This window comes from Anolis carolinensis, unplaced genomic scaffold (assembly GCF_035594765.1).
Source record: "Anolis carolinensis isolate JA03-04 unplaced genomic scaffold, rAnoCar3.1.pri scaffold_10, whole genome shotgun sequence".
NCBI classification, from domain to species: Eukaryota; Metazoa; Chordata; class Lepidosauria; order Squamata; family Dactyloidae; genus Anolis; species Anolis carolinensis.
The window spans coordinates 26261770-26278760 of record NW_026943821.1 but is presented as its reverse complement, the minus strand read 5'-3'; the positions used below and the strand labels follow the sequence as shown (position 1 = coordinate 26278760).

The 16991-nt window shown below is 42.0% G+C and overlaps 1 protein-coding gene and 1 long non-coding RNA gene across 2 annotated transcripts in view; one reads left to right on the top strand and one right to left on the bottom strand.

The window, feature by feature from the left end:
* The window catches only part of LOC134293808 (uncharacterized), a 66304-nt gene that overhangs the window by 3106 nt on the left and 46207 nt on the right, over positions 1-16991 (bottom strand). The gene's annotated exons all lie outside the window — the stretch shown is intronic.
* The window catches only part of man1c1 (mannosidase alpha class 1C member 1), a 109680-nt gene that overhangs the window by 52881 nt on the left and 39808 nt on the right, over positions 1-16991 (top strand). The gene's annotated exons all lie outside the window — the stretch shown is intronic.

The window sequence follows — 16991 nt, the reverse complement described above, 5'->3', positions numbered from 1 at the left end:
AATGTGCACAGAACGAACTGGATTGAGGAATAATATACGATCCTTGTTTTGGGCGACTGGATTATATAACCGAGATCAGCATTCACCGTGACCTTCTGTTCTCTGAACAAAGGCAGTCTGACAAAGGCAGAGTTCATAGCCAAAGCCGGCACAAGGATGATGGTCAGCTAATGATCAGATTCAAGAAAGTTAAGACAAGACAAACTTGCATCTCAGCCCTGGTCGAACATGGGAAGCAAAGCCTGCAGAGAGCCAATGGCCAGTTAATGATGCGCCCGGTTTGTCCGTCCTTGGCAGATTGGGAAGGGTGGGAAAAAAATAGAAAACAATCATGGATAAATGTCAGCTCAGATAGGAATCTGCTGAGAGATCCCCGTATCCTTTCCTGCTCGGACGGATCAAGTAAAACAGGTTCGCCGTGACTGATTTGAGCAATAAAAACAAGCCGGATAAAGGAGGCAGGTGGAACTCTTGCGGGGGGGGGGGGGGGGGTTGGTGGAAAGGGGCCAAGAAGTCATTGCATTTGAGGAAACGATAATAAAAGCTCAGCGAGGGTTGCAGAAGGCATGGGGAAGATATAAAATAAAAATGGTCCCTTCCATGTATGCAAAAGCGATTTCCCCATAACATGGCACGTGACAATTAGCAAGGATGGACTGGGCATGTAACTGGAAAACAAATCTCTATTGCTGAGGGCCATGTTAACCTTTGTATTATTACTATTGTATGACACAGCAAACAAGATAGATATGCTAGATTTCATAACACAAAACCACAAGTCGAACACTTCCCAAGTGTCTAGGACTGTGTGATGTATTTTCGGATGATGCGTGCAGATCCCAGCAGGGTGGCCTTTTGCAGTTGACAGATCGTAATTTTCTCAATGTCTATTGTTTCCAAATGCCGGCTGAGATCTTTTGGCACGGCACCCAGTGTGCCCATCACCACCGGGACCACCTGTACTGGTATTATTATTATTATTATTATTCATTTTACTTATCTGTTAGTATTTTAGCTCTCCAACACATTGAGGCCCATGGCATTGCCCCAAAGATATACAACTCTATATAACATTTCCCTTTGCAACGAGACACAGACCGTCGCCCTGCGAATCCTTGGCTCCATTACTCAGGGCTCACATGTTGCCGTCTGAAAGGCCTTTTAGTAATACATCAGTGCGCAAGACCTTTGGCAGCTGGCTAATACGAAATGCATTTGCCAACGGCAAGGGAAGGAACTTCTCCCGGTTTCAAAGCAGAGATTGCAGAGATGGTGGTGGCCTGAGCCTCATTCTTTAACAAGTCCATCTTATGTAAGAGAGGAAATGTGGGACACCCCGTGTTCCCCTTTTACATAAAGCATTTCCCCCAACCCGTTGCCCTGTGCTCTTAAGCCCCCAGCCATAACAGAACACAGCTTTTAAAGCCGAGGATTAAATTCAAAAACGATAATATTAAGGTCAGATCCCAGCTGAAATGATTAGCGAGAAAAATGCACTGATGACTAACCAAGAAACGCAAGAATGTGGTAGAGAGTGTATGGGCACCACCTCAGATGTTTCTTGCTAGGGAAACACTGTCAGGGTGGTTATAACTCCGAAACACCCTGGTATTTGACGCCTAAAAAAATTAGGATTTATGTACAAAGACAGAGACAATAGTTGTTGGCATTGTAGAGAACGGGTGGGATCTTATTTCCACATGTGGTGGAATTGTAAAATAATAAAAAAAAAAGTATTGGAGAACAATCCACACAGAATGTAAAAAGATATTAAAACTGGAATTTGAGTGTAAACCGGAATATTATTTACTAGGTTTATATAACTTTAAAGAAGGGGGGAATAACAATTTCAGAGCAAGAAAAGGAGAATAAGGAGAGACTATTTACATACAGTAGAGTCTCACTTATCCAACATAAACGGGCCGGCAGAATGTTGGATAAGCGAATACGTTGGACAATAAGGAGGGATCAAGGAAAAGTCTATTAAACATCAAATTAGGTTATGATTTTACAAATTCAGCACCAAAACATCAAGTTATACAACAAATTTGACAGAAAAAGTAGTTCAATACGCAGTAATGCTATGTAGTAATTACTGTATTTATGAATTTAGCACCAAAATATCACGATATATTGAAAACATTGACTACAAGAATGCGTTGGATAATCCAGAACGTTGGATAAGCGAGTGTTGGATAAGTGAGATTCTACTGTATATTGTAACGGCTGCCAGACTTGTGATAGCAAGAAATTGGAAGGACGGGAAAAACCTCTCAAAAGAATTGTGGCTGGAGAAACTAATGGATATTAAAAACATGGACAGACTAACCTTTCTGATCAAAAAAACTACCGGAAGACCAATGAGAGAAACAAACTGGTCACCCCTGGAAGAATACCTTCAAAAAATGACGAAATGAAGAAACTATATGCTTTGAAGATGGAAGCTGGTTGATTGGAAGTCCCGTACCCCCCCCCCCATCCTCCCCCCTAGGTTAGGGTTCTCCCTCTTTCCCATTTTACCTATTGCCTTTCCCCCCCCCCCCAATCACCTACTCCCCTATTCCCTTCCTTTTCTTTTCCTTATGTTCCCCCTCACCTACCTGAGTCGTACCCCTTCCCCTCATACCCCTCCCCACAATTCATTGTAAAATTTCAATTAAAAAAAATATTTTATAACTCCGAAACACCCTGATTTATTGGTGAGTCTGGACTCTCACCAACTCCTCTCCAGTCAGACCGCTTAAGCATCCAGCGAAAGCAGCACCAACAAGCGGCACCACAGTCGTAATTCTGCTGATCCCAGCGGTTCTAAAGCTTTATTATATACATCTATATACAATTACAAAGTCCATCGCTCTTAGGACTCATGCTTTCCCCAGCAAGGGTAAAGCATGTCCTCTCTCATTCCCGGAAGGCTTGACCTATTGGCCCTGCAGGCTATCAATCAAGCTGGCTTGTGATTAACCCGTGTGCTGCTGGAAAGCTTTGCCGGAACACACAGTTGCAAAAAACCAACAGCAAACACTTGATTCAACATTTCACACTAACAACAAAATACACCAACAAACACCACTGTGAAAATTCAATGGGAGTTACTACCAGGTAAATATTATAGGATTGCAGCCAAAGAGAGACTAAACATGCAGAAAAGCCTTTTAGTAACTGTTTTCTGTTGCAGTTTGGGTCTGGTTTGGGTCTTCAAGGGTTCTTTTGGAGCAGGCCTGGCCTCCATTAACCTGTTGCGCCACTGCGGAACAATGTACAGTAGAGTCTTGCTTATCCAACGTAAACGGGCCAGCAGAATGTTGGATAAGCAGAAATATATAGGTAAAGGTACCTTCCGCTGGAGCGGTACCTATTGATCTACTCACCTTTGCATGTTTTCGAACTGCTAGGTTGGCAGAAGCTGGGGCTAACAGCGGGAGCTCACTCAGCTCCCCGGATTCGAACCTGCAACTTTTCGGTCCACAAGTTCAGCAGCTCAGCACTTTAATCCGCTGTGCCACCGGGGGCTCCGCAGAAATATATACAGTAGAGTCGCACTTATTCAACACTCACTTATCCAACGTTCTGGATTATCCAACACATTTTTATTGCGTTGTTTTACTGTTGCGGACTGGGCTTGGCCCCATGTAAGCCGCCCCGAGTCCCTTCAGGGAGATGGGGCGGGGTATAAAAATAAATTTATTATTATTATTATTATTATTATTATTATTATTATTATTATTATTATTATTATTATTGTAGTCAATGTTTTCAACACATTGTGATATTTTGGTGCTAAATTCATAAATACAGTACAGTAGAGTCTCACTTATCCACATAAATGGGCCAGCAGAACGTTGGATAAGCGAATATGTTGGATAATAAGGAGGGATTAAGGAAAAGCCTATTAAACATCAAATTAGGTTATGATTTTACAAATTAAGCACCAAAACATCATGTTATACAACAAATTTGACAGAAAAAGTAGTTCAATATGCAGTAATGCTATGTAGTAATTACAATAGAGTCTCACTTATCCAACGTTCTGGATTATCCAACGCATTTTTGTAGTCAGTGTTTTCAATACATTGTGATATTTTGGTGCTACATTCGTAAATACAGTCATTACTACGTAGCATTACTACATATTGAACTACTTTTTCTGTCAAATTTGCTGTATAACATGATGTTTTGGTGCTTAATTTGTAAAATCATAATCTAATTTGATGTTTAATAGGCTTCTTCTTAATCTCTCCTTGTTATCCAACATATTTGCTTATCCAACGTTCTGCTGGCCCATTTATGTGGATAAGTGAGACTCTACTGTACTGTATTTATGAATTTAGCACCAAAATATCACAATGTGTTGAAAACATTGACTACAATAATAATAATAATAATAATAATAATAATAATAATAATAATAATAATAATAATTTTATTTTTATACCCCGCCCCATCTCCCTGAAGGGACTCGGGGCGGCTTACATGGGGCCAAGCCCAGTCCACAACAATAGAACAACGCAATAAAAAATGTGTTGGATAATCCAGAACGTTGGATAAGTGAGTGTTGAATAAGTGCGACTCTACTGTATATATTTCTGCGGAGCCCCCGGTGGCACAGCGGGTTAAAGTGCTGAGCTGCTGAACTTGTGGACCGAAAAGTTGCAGGTTCGAATCCGGGGAGCTGAGTGAGCTCCCGCTGTTAGCCCCAGCTTCTGCCAACCTAGCCGTTCGAAAACATGCAAAGGTGAGTAGATCAATAGGTACCGCTCCAGCGGAAGGTACCTTTACCTATATATTTCTGCAAGATTCCTTTTTATATCTGCTCTGAGGTTTTGTCTGTCAGATTTTCAGCACTAGAATAGGAGGCTTAATTTTGCAAGCCGATTCAATACGGGAGATCGAAATGGGATGCAACCTCCGCCCGCTCCGTCTGTGATGTTTCTGGAGTGAAATGCAAGGTGTGCAAAGCTCAGGGCTGAATTGCTTGACGTGTTTGTCTGTGTTTGATGCCAGAGTGCAGATAAATGAAGGCTCCGTGAATCAGAATTGGGTGTGCGATGCCCCGGGTGAGTCATACTCGTAGTAAATCTGGCAGGGAAATCGAATCCTCCACCAGCCCTTGGCTCCTGTCAATCACAGATGCAGCACGGCAGCCCCGGCCAATCACTAGCAGGGACGGGGTACGTAGCTAGGATTCATACATTTATTTTACTCTTTATTATTAAATTTATTATTTTACTGCATTTATTAATATTATTATTATTACATTTATTATTTTACTGCATTTATTACTATTATTATTATTGCATTTATTATTTTACTGCATTTATTACTATTATTATTATTGCATTTATTATTTTACTGCATTTATTACAATTATTATTATTACATTTATTATTTTACTGCATTTATTACTATTATTATTATTGCATTTATTATTTTACTGCATTTATTACTATTATTATTATTGCATTTATTATTTTATTTATTTATTTATTTATTTATTTTTCAAACTTGTATGCCGCCACTCCCCTAGGGCTCGGAGCGGCTTACAAGAACCGGCTAAAATCAACAATTTAAAAAACATTTTAAAACATCTTTTAAAAAAAACATCTTAAAAACATCCTAAAAGCACCTCTTAAAACATCAGCAACAGAACAAATTTTACTGCATTTAGTATTATTATTATTATTGCATTTATTATTTTACTGCATTTATTACTATTATTATTACATTTATTATTTTACTGCATTTATTACTATTATTATTATTACATTTATTATTTCACTCTATTATTATTAAAAGGATACATAAGCACATTTACATTGAAGAAGATGAGAAGAATGATTTGATAAGAGTTGGACCATCTTATCTTAAATGACAGTTTGATGTAAAGATTCAAAAACATTTAAACTACTGAGGCCTCAATTAATGTAATTTTATTGGTATCTTGGCTTATACTGGAGTCAATGTTTTCCCAGGTTTTTTTGTGGTAAAATTAGGGGCCTCAGCTTATATTCGGGTCGGCTTATACTCCAGTGTATACGGTAATTTTATTAATATCTCGGCTTATACTGGAGTCAATGTTTTCTCAGGCTTTTATGGTAAAATTAGGTGCCTCGGCTTATATTCGGGTCGGCTTATACTCCAGTATATATGGTAATTTTATTGGTATCTCGGCTTATACTGGAGTCAATGTTTTTCCAGGTTTTTTTGTGGTAAAATTAGGTGCCTCGTCTTATATTCGGGTCGGCTTATACTCAAGAATATACGGTACTTTATTATTGTACCCCGCCTCCATTTAATTCCCTTGTCTTGGTGTTCTCTGACTTTGTATTGGATTGCAACCCACATCATCCCTGTGGTGGATACACGAGCTGTAGTTTAGAATATCTGTTTATTTATTTGTTTGTTTGTTTGTTTATTTATTTACAGTATTTAAATTCCGGCCTTCTTTCTCACCCCAAAGGGTGTACATGTATATAGCAAACATTCAATGTCATTAGACTTACGACATATAGACAGACACAGAGGCAATGCTCAATTCTGGCCACAGGGGGAGCTGCTGCTTCACTGTCCACTTGTGACACCGAGTCCTTGATGGAGTACTTCCTCATTCTTCCGAAGGTTTTATAGTGTCGTATATTTGTTAAATAGGGGCCCTCAAGCTTTTAAAGCCGAGGGTTGGTTTACGGTCTCTCCGACTATTGGGCCGGACTATAATTTGAAAAAAGCACATTGTTAGGATGATCCAGCATGTCTGTGTTCGCAAATAATACGCTGTGTCCAGGTTGGTTGGTTCATTGAGTGCTCTTCTATGGCAGATTCCTCTGGTTAAATTAGTCTGCAGTGCCTTTCATGTTCCTTGATTCATGTTTGGGCAATGATGCGTTTGGTGGTTCCTATGTAGTCTTCTGCCATAGATGTGGGCGAAGCATCAGGAGAGAATGCTTCTGGAACATGGCTATACATGCTCACAACAACCCAAGGAAGTTTTTTCTCTCACCCTGGACCTTCCACAGATATATACACCCCACTTGCCGAGTTTCCAACAGACCTCAACAACCTCTGAGGACGCCTGCCATAAATGTGGGCGAAACGTCAGGAGAGAATGCTTCTGGAACATGGCCAGACAGCCCGGAAAACTCACAACAAACCAAGCAAGAGTTTTCTTCTCCCACCCTGGACCTTCCACTTGTGTAGTTTCCAACAGACCTCAACAACCTCTGAGGATGCCTGCCATAGATGTGGGCGTAATGTCAGGAGAGAATGCTTCTGGAACATGGCCAGAGAGCCTGGAAAATTCACAACAACCCAAGCAAGAGTTTTTTCTCCCACCCTGGACCTTCTACTTGTGTAGTTTCCAACAGACCTCAACAACCTCTGAGGATGCCTGCCATAGATGTGGGCGAAACGTCAGGAGAGAATGCTTCTGGAACATGGCCATCCAGCCCAGAAAACTCACAACAACCCAAGGAGCCCAGAAGACTCACAGCAAGCCACTATCTGCTCTGTTTGGTAGCATCTTGAGAGTCTCTCCCTTTCATTTGCTGCCTGCTCCTTCCAACTAGAGATGCCAGAGGTTAAACCTGTGGCTTTCTGTTACGCATGGAAAGCATGCCTCTTCCCAACCTCATGCGCAAAATCTTTGCAAAGGCTCCAAGTGGCTGCTTGGTGAGGATTCCCAACAAACAGAGCGACAACTGGGAAAAGAGAGGGGCGGAAAGCCTTCTTTTATAAGACTGTGCACTAATGCATCCCGTTTGTGCTCAAAAAGGGAGCAGCGCAAGTCATTAAAAAGGTATCATCCTTAATCTTGCATGTCACTGGGATCTTAGACTTGTGTTTGGAAACAGCTTTCCCTGCTAGTTTGATAACTAAGGGACAAATTGGTGGCAGGAGGGCAAAAAGGGAGGAGAGAATCTAGATCAGAAGAATGGAAAGCCAGATCAAAAAGGAAAGACCTCCGTCTCGCACCCGTCGAGTGTCAAACCGTATTTGTCAAAACAGACATTTGTGTCGAAACCCTGTTTGCAATCAAAATTAAGATGCTGCTTCTAAGAGAACAGGTGAATAATTTACTGAGTCATAAAAGGAATCCTTCCGTTATTAGAAGGCTCCAAGTCCGGCATGGGCAAACTTCAGCCCTTCAGGTGTTTCGGACTTCAGATAATAATAATAATAATAATAATAATAATAATAATAATAATAATAATAATAATAATTGACATTATTTTTCGCATTGACGAAAAACAACAGGAAAAACTCAGCTGCTATCAGGACCTCAAGATCGAACTTCAAAGACTCTGGCAGAAACCAGTGCAGGTGGTCCCAGTGGTGATGGGCACACTGGGTGCCGTACCAAAAGATCTCAGCCGGCATTTGGAAACAATAGACATTGACAAAATCACGATCTGCCAACTGCAAAAGGCCACCCTACTGGGATCTGCACACATCATCCGAAAATACATCACACAGTCCTAGACACTTGGGAAGTGTTCGACTTGTGATTTTGTGATACGAACTCCAGCATATCTATCTTGTTTGCTGTGTCATACAACATCGTTGTGTCAATAATAATAATAATAATAATAATAATAATAATAATAATAATAACAACTTTATTCTTATACCCCACCCCATCTCCCCGAAGGGACTCGGGGTGGCTTACATGGGGCCATGCCCGGACACAACAGTATAAAATCAGAGCAAGAACACCAAAGCAAATCAACCAACAATAAAACATCAACTTCGATAAAACAGTCATAAAAGGTCAACATACAAAATAAAATGTTAAAATCATGAGTTGGATCCAAAGATCTGGGCCAAGGTGCAGAAAATGTCGAAAATTCCCACAATTCCTAACAGCCGTGGTGGAAGCGACAACGGAAGTGACTTGCCGTTTCTCAAGTCGCTCCTGACACACACACACACACACACACACACACAGGCTTCACTTTGCAATGTTGTTTTCCTTGTTACTCCACTTGTATCTATAGATGATGTTATGGATTCAGGGGAGGTTTGCCATGCTTTAGTCTAATGGAAAAATCAATGGGACAAGTCAGCCACGATTAACTTCCTCTGGGTCTCAAGCACAACGCAGTCCTCCAAAGGCTCGTAGAATGTGACTCCCAGCATTTCTCAACATTGACAACAGTGGGGAGGAAGAGACCCGTTTTGCCTTGAGCAGGTTAGGTGTCGCACCCCAAGGCTGCTTAGGCACCTTGAAAACCACACTGGAGCCCAGAATATAAGCAATCAAGCTATTGTAGAATATAAGTAAACACAAGCAAATAGAGATCAAAGTCAATAGAGTGGATGAAAGCATAGTTCAAAGTCAATAGAGTGGGCGAACCACCCAGCAATATACTTATCTGTCCTTAAACATAAGTCCAAGAAAGTCTATCATGGATGTAATCCAAACTGGAACTGTGCTTAGTCCCACAAGAAGTATCAAAGGTAATCCACACAGAGTTCCCTTTCTAAACAGGAAACAGCAGAAAGCCACAAGAAGCAAGAACCAAACAGGGTAATCCACAAAACTATAATCCACAAGGCAAGGAATCAGGAAGGACCAACTGGAAACAAGACAGGAGATACTTGAAATCCACAAGGCAGGATCTTGGCTCGAAATTCACAAATGCACGAGCACGAAGAGAGATCTTTCTCACTTGAATTGCAAAGTTGACACCTCTGCGGTGCAAAGGAAGCAAGGAATATTTAAGGAGATTTCAAGGCTATGGGACCTAGGGAGTGCTGTTCGTCTCATAAGAAAGTTGCTCATTAACACGTCTGTGAACCAAACTCTGGCTTCGCCTCCAAACCTCCCTTTCGCTTCGCCTTTCCATAAACATCCCCCTTCTGTCAAAACCATCCATCTTCTCCTCTGGGCTACCATCTATCCCAGAGTCCTCTGTAGAAACCAATTCAGGTGCCCGCAGCTGGATTGCAGGCCTATAATCACAGTTTTGGATGGGCCCAAAGTCTGATTCTGAATCCAGCTCAGGCTGAGCTACAACAACAGGGTTATGTTGGGTCCAGAAACTCATTGGCAGCTAGTGGAGCTGCTTTAGTAGGGGCATGGCGTGCTCCCTATAACCAGCTCCAGTTAGTAATCTAGCCGCAGACCTTTGCACTAACTGCCATCTCCAATCTGTCTTCAAAGGCAGCCCCATGTAGTGTGCATTGCAGTAGTCCATTCTAGATGTAACTAAGGTGTGGACCACTGTAGCCAAGTCAGACATAATGCTGAACAAAGCAGAGTTACAACCTTTCCCGGTCTGCTCCCGACAATTGGGCAATGTGTCTGTCCTGTTTTGTCTTAAAATAATGTGGTAAGTAAATGAAAACTGCTTCACTTCAGCAAAACATAAAGAACAGCACACTCAGTGGTATAATGCAAAAGAAAGCAAGGAAGTCTTAGGGCAAACACAGTTCTTAGTCTCTGATAAATCCCCAAATCAAATAGCAGTCTTACTTCAGACAAAGAAATAGCAATAAAACCTTAGGAGCAGTTTCCCAGATGCAGACTTGAAGCAGGCACAAGGGGAGCGAAGGCTTAGGCATTAGAGTCAGTTTGTTACCAGCAAGAGCTGACTGCACCTGCTTCTGATTTATAGCCCTGAATTCTCCCACAGCTGCTAGGGTGGTTCCCAATTACTCAGCTGCATTTCCGGCAGCTATTTTAGCTGAACAACGTCTCTGCTCTGTTTCCTTTCGCCTTTCCTGAAATGTGGGTACTTGCAAAATCTCCTCCTCAGATTCTAACTGCTCTTCTGACTCATGAACACGTTCTTGCTCCTCTTCCTCTTGTGGAATCCCTAACAGTGTCCCAGCACAGTACATCCTATTATTAAATCAGGATGCAGAGCAAATCTTGTTTATTGTTAGCAGCGAAGTCACCAATGATAAATAACCATATAGGAACTATTGGAGCCTTTTCTTAAGGCTGGAAATGAGCCAGTGGTTCTTTTCATTCCGGCCACTGCTGTGCCAAAAGTGAGTAACCGAGGAACTCTCAACACGGGGATTAGGAATTTCCGTGGACTTATCTGCAAAGCTGCGAAACCCACTCTCAGAGCCAAGAGACGCAAACTATGCCCGGAACAGATTGTTTTCTCCTACCACACTGCAAGATTTCAATGACACCATGCCAGCCCTTTTCCCAAACACATCTTTCCTCCGTAAAGGAAGCTAGATATTTGCTTTTCTTACAAATGACAGTCAAGGAAAAGGGGGAAAGATATGCGGAATTGTTTGAAATGGAAACAGCCCGGTAAATGGCCAGCGATTTTAATTTTGCCAGAGATGTTCACTGACTTTCAATCAGTCTCTCTCCCCAAAGCGTAACAATCCTGATATCAACGTATTTGGGGGGTGTATTGTTTAGGACAGAAACTCCGTCATTGTCCCCTTAGATCTCACAAAATTGCCGCCTTTCAGGAAACGATTTTAACTAAATGTTAGTGATAAGTGACAAATGCTCCGGAGACCGACGGGAACTTGCAATCACATCAAGGGGAGGCGATATTTCATTTTTCACTCTTTTCCCTTTTTTACAGGACTATTGTCAGAGAGACAAAAGAGAGAGAGGGAGAAATAGCAGAAAAAATGTAGTTTTTGTCAGATGGAACATGAAGCGAACCATCTATATATATAAAAATGTACTGTCCATTTGTGGGACCGAGTTAACAAAAAAAAAAAAAACACTGGAGCAAATGCCACCAAATTTGGCCACAATATACCCACACATCCAAGGTATGACCTCCACTCAAAAAAAAACCTAAACAAATAAACAGGAATGAAGGAACGGCCTTGCAGCTTCAAAGCCTGGCGGCTTCCCATTACTTTATTATCCATACCACTAAACTATGCCACGGCAATGCGTGGCCGGGCACAGCTAGTCTATATATATATATATATATATATATATATATATATATATATATATATATATATATACACACTACATATATATATAGATAGTCATTGCAGAATGAACATAAATTGACAAACAGGAGGTGGAAAAAATATTTGGGGAAACATTGGTTTAATTTGTTGTCGAAGGCTTGGGTTGCTGTGAGTTTTCCGGGCTGTATGGTCATGTTCCAGAAGCATTCTCTCCTGATGTTTCACCCACATCTTTGGCAGGCATTCTCAGAGGTTGTGAGGTATATTGGAAATTAGGCACATGGGTTTTATATACAGTAGAGTCTCACTTATCCAACACTCGCTTATCCAACATTCTGGATTATCCAACACATTTTTGTAGTCAATGTTTCCAATACAGCGTGATATTTTGGTGCCAATTTCGTAAATACAGTAATTACTACATAGCATTACTACTGCGTATTGAACTACTTTTTCTGTCAAATTTGTTGTTAAACATGATGTTTTGGGGCTTAATTTGTAAAATCATAACCTAATTTGATGTATAATAGGCTTTTCCTTAATCCCTCCTTATTATCCAACATATTCACTTATCCAACGTTCTGCCGGCCCGTTTATGTTGGATAAGTGAGACTCTACTGTACCTGTGGAATGATGTCCAGGGTGGGAGAAAGTGTGAATGTTGCAATTAGCCATCTTGATTAGCATTGAATGGCCCTGCAGCTTGCAATTGGCCATCTTGATTAGCATTGAATGGCTGCCTCCTGCCTGGGGGAATCCATGAAGGCCTTCAACAACACATAGAGCAGATAATACTGTTTTAAGTGAACCAATTTTCTGGCAGAAAGAAGGCAGCTTCTGTTGTTTCTGCCCCTTTTTTGCTTTGCCTGCCTGAGAAATGGAGCAGAACGCCCTGCTGATCGCAAATAGTGTTTGAAAACGGGTCAAAACAGGGAAGGCAACAAGCCACAAATCCACGAAAAACGTTCAGCACAGTCCTGACGAGCCTTACTTAGGTACCTTCGTTGGTGCTGGAATGCCGGCTCTCTGCATCGGGCGCACAATCGGCTCCAAGACCGCACCAGAAGCTTCCTTCTTCCTTGGGTCCTATTTTTGTCAGGTTCAAATTATGTTGTCTGTACCAATCAGTGCAAACGTGAATGGAAGGTGGGGTCTGGAGGCACTTCCCCTCCTCCTGACTCAATTCTGTGATTACTTAGCGCTTTTGCGGCCTGATTACATGACAGACTTACTTTCACTTGTTAATGTCCTTACCCGCGCTCTTTGACAACTGCCTCCCCAAGTATTCCCCAAACGGGCCGCTGAGCTCACGTTGTGCTTCCTAATGAGCCGTGGGTGATGTGCTCCTTGCCGATGGACCATCCGTGCAATTGGCCCTCACGGATATATATATATATACATATATATATATTTGAGGCCGAGCTCCGGAGAAAAGACCATTCTTGCCGGAGATAAATGAGAAGTGAAAGCAACTTATTAACCAGTCCAGGCCGAGATCGCCTTCCTGAAGCAAGTCACGCGAAGCCCATGAGATTCCGCTTCCGAGTTTAAACACTCTTTTCATGAAATGTTCATCACATGTACAATACAAGCTGTGCCCGGCCACGTGTTGCTGTGGCGTAGTCAATTGGCCCCCTTGATTAGCATTGAATGGCCTTGTAGCTTGAAAGCCTGGCTGATTCCTCCTTGGGGGAATCCTTTGTTCAGAGGTGTTAGCTGGCTCTGGTTGTTTCTGTTAATGTGGGATTTGTGTATTGGTAGTGTTTAAATGAAATTTGTGTCTTGCCTGTATTGCATTCTGATTGCATCGTCCAGAGTGTAATATAGTCTGGAAAGAGTTAATTACTAAGAAGCTGTGATGTCCTTGATGTGTGGCTGGAACTGGGGAGTGTCCAGACACAAGTGTGTGTATGCATTACTGATTGCCTCAGTTCAGTTCTGAGTTGAGTCAAGTCCTGTGTTTGTCTGCAAGTCTGTTTGTCTTGATTATTACTGCTTACAGTAAAATTTGTATATAGTTTTACCAAAGTCTCTGGATGTCTCTTCGTTCTGCGTTCCTCTGATTCCATCCAACTACTGCTGCGCTGCAAATTACTCTGACAGTTTCCTGTCTGGAATATCCTCATTTTCGGAGTGTTGTTCTTTATTTACTGTCCAGATTGTAGAGTTTTTTTTAAAGCTGGCTGCCAGGTTTTGTTCATTTTGATGGTTCCCAGGAACCCAATTTATGCCTCGCCGTTGGCGTACAGTGGAAACTAGAGCAAAGAAGCACAAAGTAGGATGGTTGCTGCCAGCATTGACCACTTGCTTGACTGCTCATTTATAGTCCCCAGCTCCCAGCACAGATATTTAGGGCTCTGTGTCCTTGCAGCCATTCTAGCTGACCTTCTCCATCCTTCTTTCGCCCTTCGGCGTTCCTGAAATGTAGGAACCTGCAGTATGCTTTCCTCTCCCTCTTGTTTTTCCTCAGCACTTGGCCCCAAATCCCCAATTCTTACAACTTCAGCCTTCTGTTCTACCTGCTCAGCTATGCACACATTCACTCGCACAAGAGCCTGTCCGACCCACAAAGTGGCCACGATTGTGAGCTCCCCATTGGCCTCCGTGAATCCCAAAAGACAGCCTGCGGTCAATGGGCTCTCTCCTATTGCTGCTTCCCAACAGTGCCGTTCTCTTTGACGACTATAGTTTTAAATAGAATTCTCCTTTCTTCTGAATTTGTCTGATGTCCTTTTTGATATTCCCTCAGGCAGCGGCTATGGCAGTGATGGCCAACCTATGACACGCGTGTCAGCACTGACACGCCTAGCCATTTTTGCTGACACGCTGCCGCATGCAAATTGATTGGACGACTAATGTCTTTTGTGGCCAAATTTGGTGTGATTTGGTCCAGTGGTTTTGTTGTTTACTCCATGGGAATTATGCACATTACATTTTTATGCATTGTGTGGGTTCCTTTTTTAATCTCTTCTGAATCTCATGCAAATGGTGTCCTTGTTCATTGTTCCACCAAAGCGTTGGTTCTCTTAAAGGTCTGCTTGTTGCCCAACCGCTAGTCAGATGTGAAGGCCTTTTATTATCCTATGGGCTTTGTTTCCAACAAATTAGCATTGGGGAGCCTGAAGGCTGGCCCTGGACATGAAGCCTCCTGCTAGGCTTTGTCTTTCCCTCCAGCGCTGTCCCTTCAGCACCGCTTTGAAGGGCCGTTGTGTGGATTTCTGTCGAGGTTGGAAATGGAACAAAGCTGCCTTGTTGCACTTGGAAGGACCCATTCTTCTCCGCTTAGAGCAACACCGGGGCTGAGAACCTCATGGTACCAATCCTTGGAGGTGATAAATGGGCAAAGATACCATTCCGGTTACTCAGTCTTGGGTTGTTCTGTTTGGCCCACAACTGAGCAAAACACACCGTGGCCTTGTTGACACTCCATGCACCCATCATTTCTTCTAGTTGTGTTGTGAAGACTGTGTTACGGGTTTGTGGAAAAGCAAACTGCATGCAGATCGTGATTTTGTCAATGTCTATTGTTTCCAAATGCCGGCTGAGATCTTTTGGCACGGCACCCAATGTTGTTGTTGTTGTTGTTGTTGTTGTTATTATTATTATTATTCAAAGAGGCTTACAATTGAAAGTAGGATGATACAATTAAAAATACAGTAGAGTCTCACTTATCCAAGCTAAACGGGACTGCAGAAGCTTGGATAAGCGAATATCTTGGATAATAAGGAGGGACTAAGGAAAAGCCTATTAAACATCAAATTAGGTTATGATTTTACAAATTACGCACCAAAACATCATGTTTTACAACAAACTGGACAGAAAAAGTAATTCAATACGCAGTAATGTTATGTTGTAATTACTGTATTTACAAATTTAGCACCAAAATATCACAATATATTGAAAATATTGACTACAAAAATGGCTTGGATTATGCAGAGGCTTGGATAAGTGAGGCTTGCATAAGTGAGACTCTACTGTATACACAAATATGCAAATATCAACGCAGAATTAAACTTCACAGTATTAAAAATTCACAGTTAAAAATCCATTAAAACATATTCAAAGCTAAAAAGTTTGCGGACCCCATATCCAAAGTAACCGACTATATGTAAAAAAAACCCGCCTCCAACACACTCTTAATAGAGGTGAATGGGAAGGAAGCAAAACCCACTCCGCGTATCCATCATAAATGTGTCAAACCACATTCACAGATTGAGTGGCAGCTCATGAAACCGAGTTGTTCTGACAAAAACAAAGCCAGCCAAGCAACATTTTCATCTAGAGCGCATACAGCGCGAGTCAAAGCTGCGGGAAACACTTTCATGCGCTTCCCATTGGGTTCAATACGGTTTGTGCAACCGAATATCCGCCTGGATTGAGTTTGGTAACGTTGAACTTTTCCTCGAACAAGTTTGCAGGCCATCGGGCGCTCTCGTCTCAAAGTGGCTTCCCGTGGTGCATTTCTACCTGCGATGAGCCACTTTCTCTCGCTTACAACATGAGCATCTCTCTCTATTTTCATCTGGAGCGAGAAAGAGAGAGAGATTGAGAGAGGAAGACAATGCAAGCAGACGCCATGGGTCGCTTTACGTTGTCACGACCGGAGCGGAGAGATGCTTCAGAAAAAGTCTCTTAGACGAATTATACGACGGCAGCCTTTTCAAGCAGACGAAAGGGCAGCGGCACCGAAAGCGGAGCTTTTGTGGGAAAATCGGAGCATTCAAAAGAATTTGACTGCGTTCGGAAATGCAACACCAATTCAAAACCCCAGCCTGTCAAAATCCAAAAAAATGCCTCCCCACTGCTTTCCACTTCCTAGCATCCCGGCTATTTAAATCTCGAACCTGTAAAGCAACAAAAAAGTCCTTTTGCAACGAAAGTGACACATGTGCATTCAAATTTAGAAGGCGTGTATATTACAATAGCCACCCAAGTCCCATTTAATTCACGCTATGCGTTTAAAAATAGTTCATAAAATCTGTTATTTAAACTATAATAGCCTTCATCTCTTCGAATCTGGGCACTCACTTCTCGCTCCAAATTGCAATGTGAGACCTGGGGCCCTTCTACGCGGTTGTATAATCCAG